This window comes from Topomyia yanbarensis, chromosome 3 (assembly GCF_030247195.1).
Source record: "Topomyia yanbarensis strain Yona2022 chromosome 3, ASM3024719v1, whole genome shotgun sequence".
NCBI classification, from domain to species: Eukaryota; Metazoa; Arthropoda; class Insecta; order Diptera; family Culicidae; genus Topomyia; species Topomyia yanbarensis.
In genome coordinates, this window is record NC_080672.1 from 129747902 (window position 1) to 129767332 (window position 19431).

Below are 19431 nucleotides of genomic sequence, written 5' to 3' on the forward strand. Positions count from 1 at the left end.
TAGAATCATTGGCAGCTGCAGAATTATGAAAGAACTTCTCTTCATGCTCCCCTTGACATAAAAAATTCAAATAAAACTATCAACACTATATTTGTCATAAAATGGGCTAATTTTGTACGCAATTTGTTGTTATAATAAAAATGTTGATAAAAGTCGTCAAACATTTTAAAAGGACATGTATTTAAAATAATTCAAAAACATATATTTTTTTTAATCCTTTGGTCGCGTTGCACAGGATGAGGGGGGGGGGGAAAGTAAATGCTACATTATTTACGAGGGGGAGATTAGAATTTTATGACCAAATGCTACGAGGGGGAGAGAGGGGTCAAAATCGCCAAAAAAGCTACGTTATTTGTGAACGGCGCCTAAGAATATTGACCGTAACATCGTCCTTCAGTTCGAAGACCATCCCGCCTCACTGAGTGCGACGGGTTTTCCCCTATCAGCTTCAACTTTGGATCGATTCTCATTTTCCGAAGAAGCTCAGCGTATGACATTCCTTTATCTCGATAATAAATACTACGTCATTTTACCATACAAGGTTCGTACTCGTACCTGTACTTGATAAAATAAATAAGATTAAAATAAACCAATTACAAAATAATTTATTTAAAAATTTAAGTGAAAATAATAAATTAGATTCAATGGATTAAACGAGTATGTTAAATATAACATAATAAAATAAAAAAAAATGTATGGAAAACCTTTTTTTGCGATTTTTTTTAATTTGGGTAAAGTGAATCGATCAAACTTTTATACATTATAATGTATCATTTCAATAACACAGACACAGATCTCTTACTAAAATATTATTTTACGCCAAATGACAAACTTTTCGAAGGAATATTCTTGCATCTTCAGGGTTTGAACATAACTTATCATAACTTGTCATAATTCAAACACGATTCAAATTTTCTTATGGTTACAAGTATTTTCCTTGTTATATAGGGTAAAATATTAAATATTTAAATGATAGGGATGAAATGCTAAAACCCAAACATTCATAACTACAACGCGCAGATCAAATTAGATTGGATAGTGAAATATTTCAGGTTAGTAGCATATCTCAATTAATTACGTAATAGAGAAAATAATGAAGATAGATGTGCCTCGTGCCATTGCCCACAAACACGAAGAGATAGTGTGTGAGAGAGAGAAAGAGAGAGAGAGAGAGAGAGAGAGAGAGATAGAGAGAGAGAGAGATAGAGAGAGAGATGGGATCATGTAAGGTATGGAAGTTGATGGTTGGTGCCGTGGCATAATTATATTGCGAGATATTTTGCTTGTATACGTTTATATTATAAATAATGCAAGTCGGATTTTTACTAGAAGTTTTGAATACAGTGATGCCATGGCTATAATATGAATATGAACTATATGCAAAATCTATTTTCTCACTACCAGGTGGATTACTTGATATTCTGTCTATTCACATTTCATCAAGCGTCTAAATCACGGTTGAATGCAACACCTAATACAAGGGGCAAATACCACAACTTTCGATACAGTTTGCTCTTTATCTTTGATTTTCATTTACACATTAATTTTGAGAAGCTTGAGGCAAGCTCACAAATGGTCGAATTGCGTTGATAAATCACCTTCTGTGCGATATTTTAAACATTTTTGTAGAAAGAAACGAATATCTATATGAATATGTACAGATTTTTGGCAGTTTTAAATTGTAAAACAGAGTCGGTAAGAAATCCGAGTCCTATTATAATTCATATACTGTATATGGAGCCTGGCAAAGGACCGTTATGCTAATAGCTCGAAAGACAACGTAAATATTTTCGAGTATACAAGGTAATAACCAGTTGCGACCAGTTCTCGCAACCAACTTCCAACAAAGCACGGAACAAACGGATTTTACCAAAGGCCATGACTCTTACGTTGAAACCCACAACAAACAATTATTCATTTTTTTTTTCAGCAAATAATGAAAAAGCACAAGAAGACGTACGCCGATGTAAAAAAAGAATAATGTTATTTGTGCGCATTTGGAATTTGATTTATTGAAGAAAGGATAACTATATGCTAACAAGATTCGAAATAGAAATTAGCCCTTTCTTATTTTACTGTAGGAATAACTCAAATAATAAGCCGCACTTGATACGTTTTTCATACAGGGTGTTTGGTTCATGATTAAGAACCTCTCGAGGGGTTTGACTGTCATATTTGGAGAAAAAAATCGTTCTACACATACCATCAAATCTCAACCGTTACAGAGTTATTGAACTTTTTGTGTAAAAAACTAATTTACCTTAAAATACCTCTAACTCAAAAAGTATGCTTTGTATTTTAAATCTTTCAATGCCATTGGAAAGGTGATAAAATTTCCTATTAAATAGTGTTCTCATATCTGTCAGTTAATTAGTTTTAATTACCTTTTAACTGTAAAGTAGGTAAAAGTTGGTGTTTTTGATGAGGTTTTTGTTAATTTTCTCAAAATAATGCATTATGATTATAGTAATATCTATTCTCCAAAAGTTGAATTTTAGAACGATTCACAATTTGCTCTTCAACATTATATTCCTATCTCTTCTCATTTCTTTGTAATTTCATTACTAAGCTTTTCCTGTAATCGACTTGCGAGTGCTTTCTCAAAAATATGCTTTATATCGTTATTTCCAAGGTTTCATTGGAATGCTGACAAAATTTCCTTTTTATGTATGTACAAATATCTTTTAGTTAAGTGAGCTAAATGACTTTTTAATAGTAAAATAACTCAAAATTAGTGTTTTTGAGAGTTTTGTAATTATTCTTATTATTATCAAATAAATTTGTCATTACTATTGTTTATTTGGTGCCCCTTAACATACTCTACAACTTGTTATTTGACACTTTATCCCTATCACTTTTCATTTCGCTGCAATTTAATAGTTAGTGGGTTCGAAATCATTATTTTTGCATATGAAACGAGGTGATAAAAATGATTTTGCTTTAAAACTAAAAGAGGCGTCAAAGAAAAAGTTGTAAAACTTGCTGAGATGCATTTATTCCATGATAGTAATGGTGATGTTATTATTTACTATTTTAAGAAAATAACGAAAATGCTAATAATAACATTAACTTTAAACTAATTAACTTCTTAAAGAATACTAAATTCACTTAACTGAAATGTAATAATACATTTTTCTCTGCAAAATTATCCTCGCTCTCGAATAAAAATAAGTAAAGGAACAATAAGTGCCTTACTTTTTCAATAAGAGCTAGTATTAGTGAAAATGAGATTAAAAGATCCAAGTTCAATAACCCAAACACATGAAAACAAGAAAAGTTAAGTGTATCATGTCAAAGAATAAATTATGCAGCTCTTCAAGCCTAACAATCTGAATTATTAAAATGGTGATGTTAACTATTAAAATTTTCGCGAAATGAACGAAAAATCGATCAAAATTGATAAATTTTAAATAAATTACTGTTAAAAGGTTACTTAACCTCATTAGCTAAAACATGTGAGGACATCATTTAATGGGAAATTTTCTCACCAATCTAATGGATCTAGAAGATTTCAAATTCAAAGTATACTTTTAGAGCTAGAGCTATTTTAAGACAACTAAGTTTTTAACACAAAAAGTTCAATATTTTAGAAACGGTTGAGATTTGATGGTATCTGTAAAACGATTTTTTTCTCCAAATAGGACAGTCAATCATCCCTCGGGAGGTTCTTAACCATGAACCAAACACCCTGTATATTTCAAACTACTCCGCGTCTCCATCGCCAGACAGTCAACTCAAATACTCACTGATGTTGCAACGGGAAAAAACTCTTACCCAATACTCACAGTTAATCTCCCATTCGTGCCGCATGACTCCGCTGTCAACTGATCCTTGTTCCAACGCTATGGGAAATGACTTCGTCGCGTCTGCTGAACGATGGTGGAAACGCAATATGTCTTATTTTTCAATTTTCTTACATTTGTTTTTCGCCTGCCTTTGCCCGCAAGCTGCAGCTAAATATTTGTATAGCTTGCGTCTTAAACCACAAACATACGATGTTCCAACAGCAGTTACGAAGGCGACAACAAAACAGTAATTAATTTCATCACTTCCACTTCACTCGTCTGTCATAATTGCACACTTAATTAACCTTTTTGTGATTTTATTTTTAATTTTCTTCACTCACCGTGGTCGTGGTGATATCTTTCTTAATCTCTTTATATCGCTCATCGTATATATCGTAAATCTAGGTTTAGAAACAGCCACAACCAGGTTTCCAAGGTGGTCGCTGATTTGAACTCTTCGTTTTGGTATGTTATGCGTTTCTGTTCACAATTGTCCTGAAAACAACTTAAACCATTTTGATGAGGGTAAACCGGTAGACTGTCCGTTAGCATGCAACATCAACAATTGACCTGTCGAGCATCTCAATGCGGCTTTTTCTTTCTCTACGGTGGAAACGAACCCCAGGACGTGTTTATAGCAACGCAGGCTTCAATAAATATTTTCATTTAAAACTCATAAATTTTCCATCATTTTCCACCTCATAAAAATGTACACCAGTAATGGCGAATGCAATGTGATGCGATCGTCTCGTACGAAGACTGGCACTCTGAAAACGTGCAGTTTCCGCTTGCCGTTTCATTGGATCGCTTGGGAACATTGCATTGGTATATAGGTGTGTACGTGTGTAGTGCTCAGTACATACATACACAGTGCAAACGCATCTTTTTGTCATCGGCTCCAGACTCTCGGTGCATCCGTTATCTTTATTCTGCGAAACCTGACCTATATTGCGAGGTAGGTCGAATAGGGTTCGCTTTCGGTAAGCCCGTTTGGAGGGATGCATAGTTGAAAGAAGTTTCGATTTTATCAACCACCTTTCTTTTAGAAAAATTCGCATAGTGAATCGTTATCAATTCTGGAATTTGAACGAAAAATTATTGTGAAATAAGTAATTACAAAATCAGTCGAGAAATAGCGCAACAATTGACCGCTCAATATGACAAAATCTGTTTATTCTTATTTATTAATTTAGCCTACTCGTAGAGACAGGTAATCCAATTGCTCAAAAACAGCTTCTTAAGACGTTATATATGTTGTGCTTAGTCAAAAACACAAAAATGTGTTGCATAAATTTGAAGAACATATTCTCAATACTAAAGTTTGTTACTATTTTTTAATTACCGCAAGGTTCTACTGCATCGATTTTGCTGACAATTTTGAGCAAATTTAAGACTAGGAGAAACGAAAGCAATGAAATCAAAAGACGGATAGGTATTCTAGAGCGAATCAGTTATAAACAAAGAACGAAAAACTAGGCTCATATGGAGATGATCGAAAGGAAATCTGAAGAATCCTTTGCCTTCTGATGGTAGAAGTTAGGCGTTCCACCCTAGACTACCGCATGGTCGTTGATAGAACATAACTCATCATCATCATGATGAACATCATGACGATCTGATTAAAAAAATATATAAAAATATCATTGCAAAATATTGATACCATAAATCAAAATCTCATGGACCAACCGTTTTGAAATTTCGTACAGTACTTCTTCACACACGGTTTCGTGCATATAAGGACAACCGAAAACTCAAAATCACAACTGCGTTACTGCTGGGTAGTTGCATATCAGATGATGTGAGGTAACCTCTGTAACCAGATTCACAAAGAACACATAAAAATGATTCAGCGTGCCGAATAGTGGACATGTGGTAATTGAGTTAGCAGTGCTTTTTCAAAAAGTTTTGCGAAATCACTGGGCATAGTTTTTCCGAAAAAAAAACTTTTGTTAGACGACAAGTTTGTAGATTGCGCCAATAGTTGCAATGCTCGGTTGAAGCCCAAGACCGGGTCTTTTCCTTCATCCAACTTGTCGAAATTAATCAAGCAGGCTCAGGATCAATATAGTCTATCTCTGGACCAGCTCTCGCCAACTCGTCGGCCCATTCATTACCAGTAATACTAGAAAGTCCGAACGCTCAAACGGGGTTAACAGTATTCTAAATTCTAAGTTTTTCTATTTGAGTACGGTATGCAATCACTAGCTTGGACCGTGATTTGACCAATCAAAAGGCCTTGATAACAGCCTGTCTATCAGAACAGGAGTTTATAATTTTGACGGACAGGCTCTGTTAAATAGCCGATTTGACCCCGCACATACTCACGAAGATTTCTAGTTGGAATACAGTACAGTATCTACCTAGCAAGTGAGACTGTTCCAATCTCATTTCACAACAGTAGATACCAACACCAGCAAATGTAGCAGATCACTTGCATTTGCTGTTGAGAGGGAATCTTCGCATGGAATGTACTGTAAGGAAAACTACATGTAAGTGTAATATTGTAGGAAGAAAAGAACTTAATCTAATAGGCCTAAAACTCTTGGCATCTTCGTAGCTTGAGTGCCTACCTTCGGGAATACACCGGTAACAAGACTGGCAAGCTTAACCCCTTCATGTCCGTGTTGTTTGTGGACAACAACGTTTTTAAACAGCTATAACTTTTGATTGGGGCAAGATTAGCGCACAAAAACAAGTAAGTCTAATAAATGTGACTATTGACTTTCATTTGAGTATTACCAGTTACAAAGATCAGCTCTAGAACTGAAGTTACTTCAGATATCTTCGTTATGTTACAATATTATTGAAAACTGATAAAACATCAATTTATAGTGCCTTTGGCTACGTTTTCCACGCAAGTGGACTATTGTAAATAATCTTGGCAGGGATGCGAACGGTACCGATAAACTACATGTTTTCTAGTACATTTACATTTGAAAAAGCCGTACAGCCCAGCCCGCTACAGCGACGCATCACTACTGCTCTTGCGAGAACTGTAGCCAAGCTGAGTACACTTTTCCGTACAGCAGTAAAATACATTTTTGTTAGGCTGCTGTACTCCAACTGTTCGCTGAGAGTGTGGCGTACTAATGTTTGCCCTCTCACTTTGTACACTTTTCTCTGCATAGTCAAAGGGAGAGGCCCGCACACGAAAGCGTTGATGCCGGTCGTGTCGTAAATCAACCGCATTCATTGTCATCGTTTGTGATTAAAAATATTAAATAGATTAAATATATTAAAAAGTGTAAAATAAGGAATGAGAAGCTGTACCGCTCGCGTCTGGTGGCTGTACAGGAGGTAGTATTTTTTGTCATGTTACCGCTTTGCATACAGGCTGAAGTACAGCGCTAAGTGTCCTGCACTAACGAACGACAGCAGCGTCATATGAGAAAGGAGAATGTAAGCAGAAATATTACAGCCGTAGAAAAGGTAGATATTTTGCATCCTTAATTCGAGAAGAATTGTATTGAGCATTGAGCTTGAGCTTGACCTTGAGTCTGTCCCCTGGCTGCTACTCCGTTATCGATCTGGACTAACTAAAGTCACACAGGGAATCAGTAGATAAGGGGCCATGCATAAATGACGTAGCATTTTGGGGGGTAGGGAGGGTATACCAAATTTGTGACAAAGTGTGATGAGGGAGAGGGTAGGGTCAGTAGTTGTGCGACGTAGCATGACGATTAATTTTTTTGCGGGCATCAAAACCCATTGATTAGAGAAAAACATTTAATGTTCCTCCATTTCCAAGAGAAATAAATTTAAGTTCACACAAGTTACTTTTCATGCAGTTTTTCATGATGTAAATTTTGCGATTCGTGGAATTACAAGCTTGTAAAAATACGGAAAGATTTTGCATGCCGATTTAATTTGCTGCATTAGTTAGTTAATGTTGCTAACAAGTAAACTTAGTTTGGTAGCTGAATTAAATTTTCTTTTCGGATTCAACCAAACAAATTATGTTTGTAATTTATGCTTGTTAGAATCATTGGCAGCTGCAGGATTGTGACCTGAGAGAACTTCTCTTCATGCTCCCCTTGACATATAAAATTCAAAACAAAACTATCAACACTATATTTGTCGTGAAATGGGTTTATTTTGTACGCAATTTGCTGTTATAATGAAAATATTGATAAAAGTCGTACAACATTTTGAAAGAACATGGATTTGAAATAATTGTAAAACATATGTATTTGTTTTTTATCCTCCGGCCACGTTGCACAGGATGAGAGGGGGGGGGGGGGGTAGGTAAATGCTACGTTATTTACTAGGGGGAGGTTTGAATTTTGTGACCAAATGCTACGAAGGGGGAGGGAGGGGTCAAAAATCGTCGAAAAAAAGCTACGTCATTTGTGTACGGCCCCTAAGTATGCTTGGGAATAGCGGAACATCTTTCAATGTGCAACTCCTGGTAATCCTAAAGTATTTCATTGATCAATACCGGCGCCGGTCAGGCCCAAACGTAGATCGCGGAAGGAAAGGAAAGGAATGTTAGTCCGATACTTGCTTTTGCTATAGGCCGTATATACTACTGCGCACTCCACAAGTACCACGGGAGGAGGAGATAGGGTAATGCCGCGTCAGGAAAGATGCCGCAGTCTCTATATCTCGTATATGGGGTCACTTTTATACGGTAATATGACATTGTGAGATTGTCTTTCGAATAATTACAACAGTGGTGATGTAAAATAATCCTTATTATTATCTCACGAAAATTTTATTAATGATTATGTGCGTCCAGTTGTATAACGAAGCGTCGAAAATAGTTCAGTACCGCATTCAAATTTCGTTTTTTTAAATTGTGCGATTTTTTTTTGTGAAACATGTATCGGTTAAATAGCTGGGACCTTTTAGAAGGCATTCTGATCATGAGTACAGTCATCCATAATTTCAGAGGAATATGTCGTCGTGCGGCATCCCTCCCCTACAATTGGGATAGATGTCGCATCAAAATTGTGCGTGAGATTCCGCACATGATGGCGAAAGATACATAGCTAAAAAGCATTTTTTCACGTCGGAATGTCATTAAATGAACATGTGCGATAGGTATAGGTTCTTATAAAGGTATATACACAAACTAACGGACCTAACACAGTGACATATAGGATTATGAGTCTATTTATCTATATACTTTAAACGGGCGATATGTATGTAAGTATTAGTTACTTCGTTTAATTCTTTAAAGTTTCAGGCTCTAATTTTCGTGAATGCATTGATTTGTTATGATGTCAATATTGGGATAAAAACAAAAATTAAACGAAAGCTTTGAATCCCTACTTCATAGGAGAAATATAAAGATGGTTTAATAACCAATTTATGTATTCAAAATTGTACCACTATAGGAACACATGTACCAATAGTGGTGCAATCGCTAATTTCGGTTCCTATTGTTGCAAATCCCATTGATTTGTTATGGGACTTGCAAAAATAGGTACATTAGATCAACTATAGGTGCAAGGGAGGTCAAAATTCGAAGAAAATCAATTTTTTCAATAGTTATTTGAGCAAATTTCAAGGATAACAGTTTTATTATCGCATAATTTTAGTGCGATGATTCAATAAAAAAATATTTGTTGATGATTAGTACTTTAGTTAGCCGTATAACACACTACTGAAACTATTGGTACATCTCAACTATAGGAGCACCCACCCTAATGCTTTTTCAAAATGAATCTTTTAATAACTAACCTAAGGTATATAAATTCATTGTTTTGGAGAAACAGCCAAAAACTGCTTTTAACACATAAATATCTATCACTCGTACAAACATATAGATAAATAGTACCCTTAATTAAGTTACTCAAACGTAACCGTTACACAAGGTTGAAAAAGAAAAATATTTTTAAAATATTGAATAAAAAAATGTTTCTAAAAATGGTAGTACCCCTAAGGAAAAGTGTAGAAGCTAGCCGATTTATAGGTACAACCAAACTTCAAGAAACTCAAATGGACATCTAATCACAAAAAAACATCACCAAGAGCCAAACAATGCTTTTGTACGCCATTTTTCAGTGTGTGACAACGCGCACATGCGGCATCTATCCCGCAATGACCTTTGGTGATTTTTTTTCAGCTTTATTTCCCGGTTGAGATTGAACCCAGATCAACTGGAATAAGTGGCGGTCACGCTTACCACCCAACCACCGGCGCCGTTCTAGGAGAATAGTATTGAGCATTGGAAGGTAAAAACTGAACAGCTTCAAGCACTGCGAGGGAAACACTTATCTTTATAAAAAAGGCTTTTCGTGTTTCTCAATTCCACTGTTTTCAAGTAAAAATAGTTTTGAAACCCTATATGCACTAGAAAACAGTTAGAATTAATATGCTTCAAAACATGTTTGAGAGTGTCAAATCCCTTTTGCATCTTTTCCAGACGATTTGTATGGAGCAAAGCTGTTAACTGTCCACGACGAAGGTTACGACATGTGCCCACATTTACGGTGACATCTATATGATTGAAAAATATATATTTATATTTGGATGGAAATGGATGGATGGAACGCGATTTTAAAATAGTTTGACATTAGCATTTTTTCGTACATTCTTGGAAACATTCTCTGTTAGAAAACGCTTGAATTATTGAAACCAACAAAATAGAGAACGATTCTTTTGGATTATTAAAATTATGAACGCTTAATTTACCGAAATAATTGATATCACGGCGATATGTACTCATGTAGATGTGACATACTTATCAGTAGAATGACGCAGCATGTTTACATCAATCTCTCCAACTATTTTAAATTTTTGACAAAATTTGGAATGTTTTATCGATGTTTATCGTATTAATCGACTGAGAAACACTTTCACGTTTTACCGTTGTTATTGTGCAGTGTAAAAGTGTCTCCTGTTTGCTTTTGTCTTGTGAAAAAACCAGCGAAGAACGCAATCGAGTGAACTTCTAGAATTAAGTTCTACCGAAATTTTCTACCGAACGCAGCGCCATCTATATCTCATTGTCATTAAATTATATCGAGGAGACAAAGGTTGTTCCGCTTGTTAAAAAGGTATAGACGTTGGCACTTTAAACTTCATATCATTCAAAGTTGGAGTTCACCCAAAGTACCGTGATGCAGTTCTTGACCCTGACACATGGCCGAAAGGCATACTGTTCAGGAAATTCGAGTATAGCCGTACCCAGAACATTTGGAGCTCGCCGACTGATTTTCCTCCACCTCTAGAAGAAGCATGTACTTCTCTAATGGCTCCGCAACGATTGGAATTGTCACTATACCAAGCTACACCGCCTTTCTGAAGAAGTGTCGATGCCGATCGCCTACTGGGACGCAACGCAGTTGCTACTATGGAACCCCTCGATCCCCCCGCTACAGTCGAGCCCTTGCCGCCAGCGTTCAGCAGTCGTTCCGGTCATGTGTGTGTAGTTGGAGAAAGGGTCTTCCGCCTTTCTTGGCAAGTATTATAGAAATTATAACGATACAACAGGTGAACCGATTCAAGCTGCTAGCTCATCGTCTGACTCTCGCTGTAAGCCACTATCGTCCCGTTCCTGCTCTCCGCTTCGCGCCATTAGATTTCAACGCATACTGGGACGCACTGCAGTTGACACTATGAAGGAAGTCCTCGATCCCCCGCTACAGTCTAGTAATTGCACCCAGCGATTATCAGTCGTCCCGGTCCTGTGTGTGGGATGGGTGAAAGAGTCTTCCATCCCGCCACAAACGGCAAGTATACATCTGATCCGAACACTTTAAGCACTGATGTATTATTCGCTTGCAGTACTTTGACTTTTGCTCCGACATCTTGTGATCAGATGTCAACCATGTCTCGCCGACGACTATCGTCGTATTCTGGAGCACAACACAGTCGACCAAGCGACCGTGATCCGTTCCAATACTGTTTGTGGGATTGACGAAAGGACTACAGGCGCAAAACGGCAACTTGGCTTCACTCTCTACTGAACCTGATCCTTCCTCCAACAACGTCGAGGTTTACTACCAGAATGTTGGTGGTTTAAATTCATCAACGGAGAGCTATTTTCTCGCGACTACGGGCTGCTGTTACGACGTTATTACCTGGACTGAGACGTGGCTCGACAAACGTACTCTGTCTCGTCAGGTGTTTGGTTCAACATTCAATGTCTACCGCTGTGACCGCAACGCCCTCAACAGCCCTAAGACATTACGTGGTAGTGTGCTTATCGCCGTTCGCCATGGTATAAAAGCCCGAGTGATCAACAATGAGCGATCTTTCCTCCGTTGCTTTCATCACCTCGATAGCCGCTCTGTCTGACAAATTGTTATACCGGGTGACTTAAACTTATTTGGCCTGACATGGTGCCTGGCAAGTAATGGATTTCTACTATTGGATATCGAACTTGGAAATCTGCCCCTATCAACAATGCCACTTGTATTTTGGACAACCACGAATACAAACAGCAAAACAAACGCGTCTTTTTCTAGACACCAGCGAAACGTAGAGCGTCATCTGAAGTCTAAGCCCAAGTCGTTCTGGAAATATGTGAACGAGTAACGAAAAGAATCCGGTATGCCATTTTGTTCATAAAAAAGCAAACAAATCGAGCGTTGATATTTATCGGGGAAACTCGTGTTTAAGTACAATATCAAAACTATTCGAGCTGGTTATTTTAGACCCTATTTTCTTTCACTTCACTACATTGTATAGGACCAACACGTTTTATGGCAAAACGTTCGACAACGAGCAACCAGCTCTCGTTCGCTACATATGGATTCGCTGACGGATTGCAAACCGATGCTATTTTGCAAGGATCTATCTGCGGCCTTCGACAAAATCAACCATGATATCGCAATAGCGAAGCTGAATAATCTCGACATTCATGGACAATTTCTGCGCTGGATTCGTACCTACCTCGATGGAAGGCAACTCCAAATAAACATTGACAGTGTCTATCTGTACCATTGTTCTCTACATCCGGCATCCAACAAGGAAGCCATCTCGGTCCAATAATATTCCTCCTACACTTTAATGACACGGCGAGTCAATATCACACTACAAGAACCCCGTCCTTCTTTCCCCCATCGACATGAAAATTTTTCGACAAATACGGGATAAAACTGATGCCGAGCTTCTTCAGAAAGAACTGGAGAGCTTTAGTACGTGGTGTGATCTAAACAAAATGGTTTTAAACCCGAGTAAATGCTCAATCGTTACGTTCACGCCGAAATGACATTCCAAGACACTCTCACAGAGTCATCATGAATTGGCACTAACGTTCAAACCACATACTTCATAGCATCAAGACAGATTGGGTTCATCTTCCGAGTAGCAAAAAATTTCAGGGACGTATACTGTCTTAAATCGCTTTTTTTACGCGTTGGTTCGCTCAACGTTAGAATATTGTTCTTCTGTTTGGAATCCGTACTACCAGAACGGGATTGACAAAATCGAGGCTGTCCAACGCCGGTTAATATGCTTCGCCCTACGACATCTACAATGGCGAAATACTAATACCAACTAACGAGCTATGAAAACCGTTGCCAGTTAATAACCTCGATACACTCAGGATTCTAAGGGACTGCTCTCGAGCCCTGTTCGTTTCGGACTTACTCTCTACCAGAGTGGATTGCACTGCACGTTCTACGCTTAAATCTTCAAGCCTGCATTCGAACAGTGCATACTAACTCTCTTCTGCGACTACCTTTTAGGGAAACCAACTACGGTCCTCACAGCGAGTTGCCACAGGATTCGACTTCCGCTGGACTAGAAATACGAATAAAAATAAGTTTTTTGTCTATCCTTAAGTGTAACTAAGCTAAGACCCGCCATTGGAGCCAAGGGGTCTGTTGGTGTTGATGCAACAAATAAATAAATAAATAAACAAAAATCATAAAGTAGGAAACTGTTATCATTTGTGTCCGAATTGCTAGATATTCTCAGAAAGGTTTGTAGACAGAGTACTCAGAAGCGACATGCTGTTTGTATGGGATACACTATGACATTAACGCAAATTTGAAAGAATAATGAACTCACGAATGGTAAATGTAATTAGTGTTTCCCCTTTGAGAAACTACGATAATAAGAGTTGAGAGAGAGAGAACTGTTTGTTCAGTTACAGTTGCGTCACGATGAATCAAGAATCAGTTGCGTCATGATGAAAGACAACGCGCAATAATCGACTTCCGCTAATTCACTGAACAGGAATATTCCTGCGGTAAAGTCGTAGTTTGGTATTCCAGATCTTCGTTAGTGTGAAGGATCACAAGTGGGCAGTCGAAACTTTCAAAAGGAATCCCAATAGTCCAATAAGAGATTCGGCGGATAAAATTGCATTTAAGCTAAACTTATGGGAGGGCAGTGTTCAAAAAACACACACATACAAAGTCCAAAAGACACCGAACCGCGATGAATGGAAGAATACAATGGAGAAGACACGAGCGGGGCAGCTCTACACTCAGCTGTTGAGTAAACCCCATTCGTGAAAATCGGAACGGCCAATAGGTAGATGTACTTGAAAGAATACCCCCAAAAGCGTCTATTTTCAGCTATAGTCTCTCACGGTGGCCCTACTTTTTTGGCCGTGTTAAGTCTCGTCTCATTACACGACAGATGTTCTAGAGTGATACAATGCCAATGAGCTCAATTTCGTGCTGAAGGATTTTAGTCCATCGTATGCACTGGAATTATGGCCTATTGAGAAATAATGGGTCATTATGAAGCAGGCACTCCGGAAGCATCCTAAGGAAGTGAAATCGGAAGCAGATATGAAGAAAAAAAATGTAGTTCCACACACAAATGAATTGGCGTGAACGTCGAACATGAGCAGTTTTAAGAGGAAGGTATTTGGGTATGGCTATTGAATAAAACAAACATGGGCAAAGGTTAATAACATATTTTAATCCCAGAAAGTTTGAAAACGATCGATTGAGTGGATGAATTTTGATAAACCGTTTTCTTGTGATGCAATTTAATTCTGTCAATTCTTTATAAAAACGGAATTTATTTCTTTTCAACCTGATAAATATTCCAAAAATCAATATTTAAAACTACAAGATACTGCCAATCCTGGTGTTAGATAATAACAGCTGCTTAGCTCGCCAAAGAAAACTTCTATATCTAATATATTATTATAGTTCAGTTCAGCATTTTAATAGTTTACGAAACGAGCTCTTGAAATAAAAATCCCTTCCAAAATAGTACATACTCAAATGTTCTCTATTGGAAAGCGAATTTTTAGTAAACAAAAGTATTTACATTGTTCAATACTTTAGCGAAGAGATTTTAACGAGTTCTTCGGTGAGCTTTATTTTCTCTACACACCTGAAAGCTTTCCTACCATTTGGAATGGAAGAGTCGACTAAACCTGCCTATTATCGCCGCTAGCATGATAAATTTCATTCGGCCAGGTTACATCTAGTAACCTCCATGGTTTTTGGCTAACAAACAAAGCAAGTGTAGATAATTCCAGACCGAACGAAGATTTTATAGACCCACATGAGCTGTAGGTATCAGAGCCCATTTCTTGTCACAGATCTTTGAGCAAATCCAGAGAGAGTTGAGTTCTTTGTTTAGTATTGTTTATAGTTAAGTATTCCCATTTAATTTGAGTTCAAGTATAATGCCGAAATATTTAACTTCACTTGATCTCGTTTCTTTGTTTCGTGAAAGGCACAATTGTTATTTTTCGATAAATTTATTCCCAGTTTCTGTATTTGAAACCCGAAAGCTAGGGTGGGCGTAGTGTAGTTGGTAAATCGATTTCCTTGTACGCAGCACTTGGGTTCGAGTCCCGACCCCGCACATAGGGTTGGAAATTTTTCATAAGAGATTTTTCTAACCCGAAGAGGCGAATGACTTTAAGGTTAAAACCTCTATAATCGAAATAAAAAAAACAGAAAACAGTGTGGTTGAGAGAAAAATTTCAAATTGGAATATCGGATCGTTCGGGTTTGTAGTTGACGCGGTTATAGAAGAAAGCGCTGTCTCCATTATATACATATCCAAGTTCGAGGGTAATTTTTTAACATGTTCGGAAAATAGTTAATCATTAATTTATTGGTTTATGAAAGATAATACAAGGTGGTTTTGCACAAACCATACATGAATTTCGCTTCAGTCTGAGCTCGTTTGATTACTACCTGCGGTATGGTTTTTCAATGCTCTTGAAAATGGAAGATTTTATGCTTAATTCTTTGATAGTTTTGAATTCAGAGAAAAAATATCCGCTACACATTCTAGTCCATCGAACTATTATTTGAATTCACATCAAGTCTAAACCATTAAACACAGTACACTGTTCCAAATCAGCGACCTGGAAGCACATTCTCCATCCTACCAAATTTCAAACGAGTTGCACATCTATGGAAACGTTCAAAATAGCTTCAATTTCATCCATTCGTTTCTACCAAGAGCTGCCATCAAAATCATAACCTGACGCAATTAATCCAATCACTTCAGATCTAATGAATTGGAATCCGTAACTAACCCTATTGACGCCACCAAAGCGCTTTCCTCTACGCCAATTGCTATCTACCCAATGTTTGATTGAAATTCTCTTTTTCCGTTTTCTTCTTTCACTGATAACATGCTTCTCATACGTACATATTCTCACACAATCGGGTTTCGTAATTCGACTGACTGACGCTGCAAAATCGTTATAGTTCCATACGGTAGACGCGAACACGGCGAAGGCCACCGTCGGGGACGATGACAACTGAACGGGAAAGTGATGCTACTCCAGTTTTCACTTTTCTTCGCAACGAAGAAAATAATTATCAGCAAGGAGCACAGTTTTCTTCAGCTTTTTGCAGCATCGCTTTCATTTATTTTTCCTAAGACAAAATGCAAATATTCACACCACCCTCCTAGGTTCTGCTAGTCACAGTAAGAAACCGTATCTTCAACGCCCCTTCAATTTTTCCGCCCATTCATCTGACCATCCAGGAGAGTCTCTTCCAGGCAAAATAAGCCAACTTGAGTGACAAAAAAATTGTCTTCTTCTACGGGCCAAACATGCACAACATTAACACAGCGACACCAAAGCTGTCGACACTTGCAGTAAGGAGCCAGGTTTTTTTACAACCAACCCGAAGCGATAATTTCTCCAAAGGACACAAATCCGATCCGGAAACACACCCGTCGCGGTACGAGTACGGAACGATAATGAGATTTTACGCCCTGAACTTGAGTTTATGAACCGGCTTCGCGAACGGCACCATGATAACTGTCGGTTTATGAAATATGTTACGGGATAGTAAACAACAATGCAGACACGGCTCCGGACAGTCATCCAGTGGGTGGAAACGAAAAATTGTGGGTGTTCGGCGAGCAACAAACGAATGGCACTCACCAACCGAACATCGGGAAATGGTGTTCATTCGGCGCTGAGTGCCAAAGGTTCCCGTGTTCCGTATCGTTTGAGGGAGGATGCCGGCTTTAATGTTTACGGAAAATGAGTGTCTGCTACAAGTCGTTGAAAAAGTTTGATGGAACGGCAAAACTGGCCAGCGGAATGCCACCGGTGTCTTACTATCGTGGCGACGCCGATGCGCTGTGTGGCATCCGAGGGCGAATGTATGGTAAATTATGTACAACAATGGAAATTGAATAAATAATACAGAACGCAGCTGAGAGTGTTAATTATCTGATAATCTCATTTTTGTCAACTATGCTCCTTCAAGATATGTATAGTCTTAAATATCGTAAATAATATTTATTGTACAAATATTTGCGTACAATTATTAGGAAGTCGTTTTGAAGTTTACCTGAACACCTCGAAAAATTTGCTTTCTATATTCTTTTTCAAAAAAAAATACCTGAAAAACGAATTAATCTTGAGATGAGACATTTGTTGTTCAATAATTATATCTGCAAAATTTATGCGAAAGGCGTACACAAACATAGATGAGGAGAACGCGATAAAATTAAAAAGAAAAGCGAGCTACGAACAAAATTTGGTCAAGTAATTGTGCGTGATTTTAAACAGTATATGTACGTTCGTAAAGTTTTTCGCTATTCGGAAGATGAACCCAAACTGTTTCGATGCCATATCCACGATGTATGAAGTATGTGGTTTGAACGTTAGTGCCGAATCCAAGATGACTCCGAGAGCCTTGACGTGAGAGTGTCTTGGAATTCTCGAGTCGAACAAATGGTAGTTAAACTGAGTCGGATGGCGTTTCCGCGTGAACGTAACGATTGAGCATTTATTCTGGTTTAAAACCATTCTGTTTAGAACACACCACGTACTAAAGCTTTCCAGTTCACTCTGAAGAAATTCGGCATCAGGTTTATCACGAATTTGTCGAAAAATTTTCGTGTCGTCGACGAAAGAAAGGCGAGGTTCTTGTAATTTGGTACTGACGTCATTAAAGTAAAGGGGGGATATTACTGGACCAAGATGGCTTCCTTGTGAGATACCGGATGTAGCGAAGAATTGTGCAGATAGACAGTCGTTAATGCTGATTTTGAGTTGACTTCCATCGAGTTAGGAACGAAACGAACGCAGAAGTTGTCCATGAATACCGAGTTTGTCCAGCTTCGCTATTACAATATCATGGTTGATTTTATCGAAGACCGCAGATGGATCCATGTAAATGCATCAGTTTGTAATCCGTCAGCGAATCCATCAAGTATATATGTTGTGAACGAGAGCAGGTTGGTCGTTGTCGATTAGGCATAAATCGATGTTAGTCATCCGCAATGTAGTATTTGCAGTGAAAGAAAATAGGTCGTAAACAACCTGCTCGAACAATTGTGATACGACACTTAGACACGAGATTCCCCGACAATTACTATCAATATTCGATTTGTTTCCTTTTTATGATCTGGAAACATGTGCGTTGCTTTCCAGCAGGAAGGGAATGTTCCAGTAGCGAGTGATAACACGAAGACTCGCCGAAGTGGTTCAAGAAGCCCGCTGATGCAGTTTTTGACAAACATTGAGGGAACACCATCTGCACCCGGGGAATTGAATGCTTTCAGCTTAGAATTTGCCGTAAGAATAGCAGCATTGTCGACGCAAATTCTATTGATGGTACATCATAGATAAGTTAGATAGTCGGCGGCAGCGACTGATTGCGGTGGAAGGCTATCGTCGAAAAAAACGCTTGAAAATTTGTCGGAAAATAGTTGGAAAATTTCCTTAGTGTCGGTGCCTTAAACTTCATTAAATTACAAGATAATACCGGATTCTTTTCGCTGCTCGTTCACATACTTCCTGAACGACTTGGGCTTAGATTTTGGTTGACGCTTAACGTTTCGCTGGTGTCTAAAAAAGGTGCGTCTGCTTTCCTGTTTGTATTCGTGGTTGAGCTGAAAATAGTGGCTTCGTAATGCAAGTGTCATATCTTTCCAGAATTTTTTAAATGCTGCTCGTTTGGCAGTTTTTAATCGTTTAAGGACTGTTGATTTCTAGGGAGGGTGTTCATTGATACTAATTGTTCATTTTGGCACATAACAGTAGATTAGGTAGTTAAGAATATTAGAAAACGTCATCGCTGCTTCCTTCGCGTCGTCATTGTTAAGATTTTCATCCCAGTTTATATCCAATAGCGTACTAACTGTCGTGTCGTAGCCAACGTTTTAAAAATCGTCGACGATATAGCTTTTGACACCTTCAAAGTTCACTACTAGGTTACCATCACAAGATGTAGTGGGGATGATGACGCACATGCTGGACTAAAAGAGTCGGAGCAGTGCAGCAGTACGGAGC

At 38.1% G+C, this 19431-nt stretch overlaps 1 protein-coding gene across 13 annotated transcripts in view; it reads right to left on the bottom strand.

The window, feature by feature from the left end:
- LOC131694151 (somatostatin receptor type 2-like) overlaps positions 1–16932 on the bottom strand; it is a 175779-nt gene extending 158847 nt beyond the window's left edge. Inside the window, exons 1-2 of one of the 13 annotated variants that reach the window (XM_058982604.1) lie at positions 16805–16932; positions 3786–4280 (exon numbers count right to left, since the gene is read on the bottom strand). The gene's annotated coding sequence lies outside the window, so the exon portion shown is untranslated. Of the gene's footprint in view, positions 1–3774; positions 4291–16203 lie in introns of all 13 variants that reach the window. The other 12 variants (XM_058982602.1, XM_058982610.1, XM_058982608.1 and 9 more) reach the window with 12 other exon arrangements.
- Positions 16933–19431: the final 2499 nt, after the last annotated feature.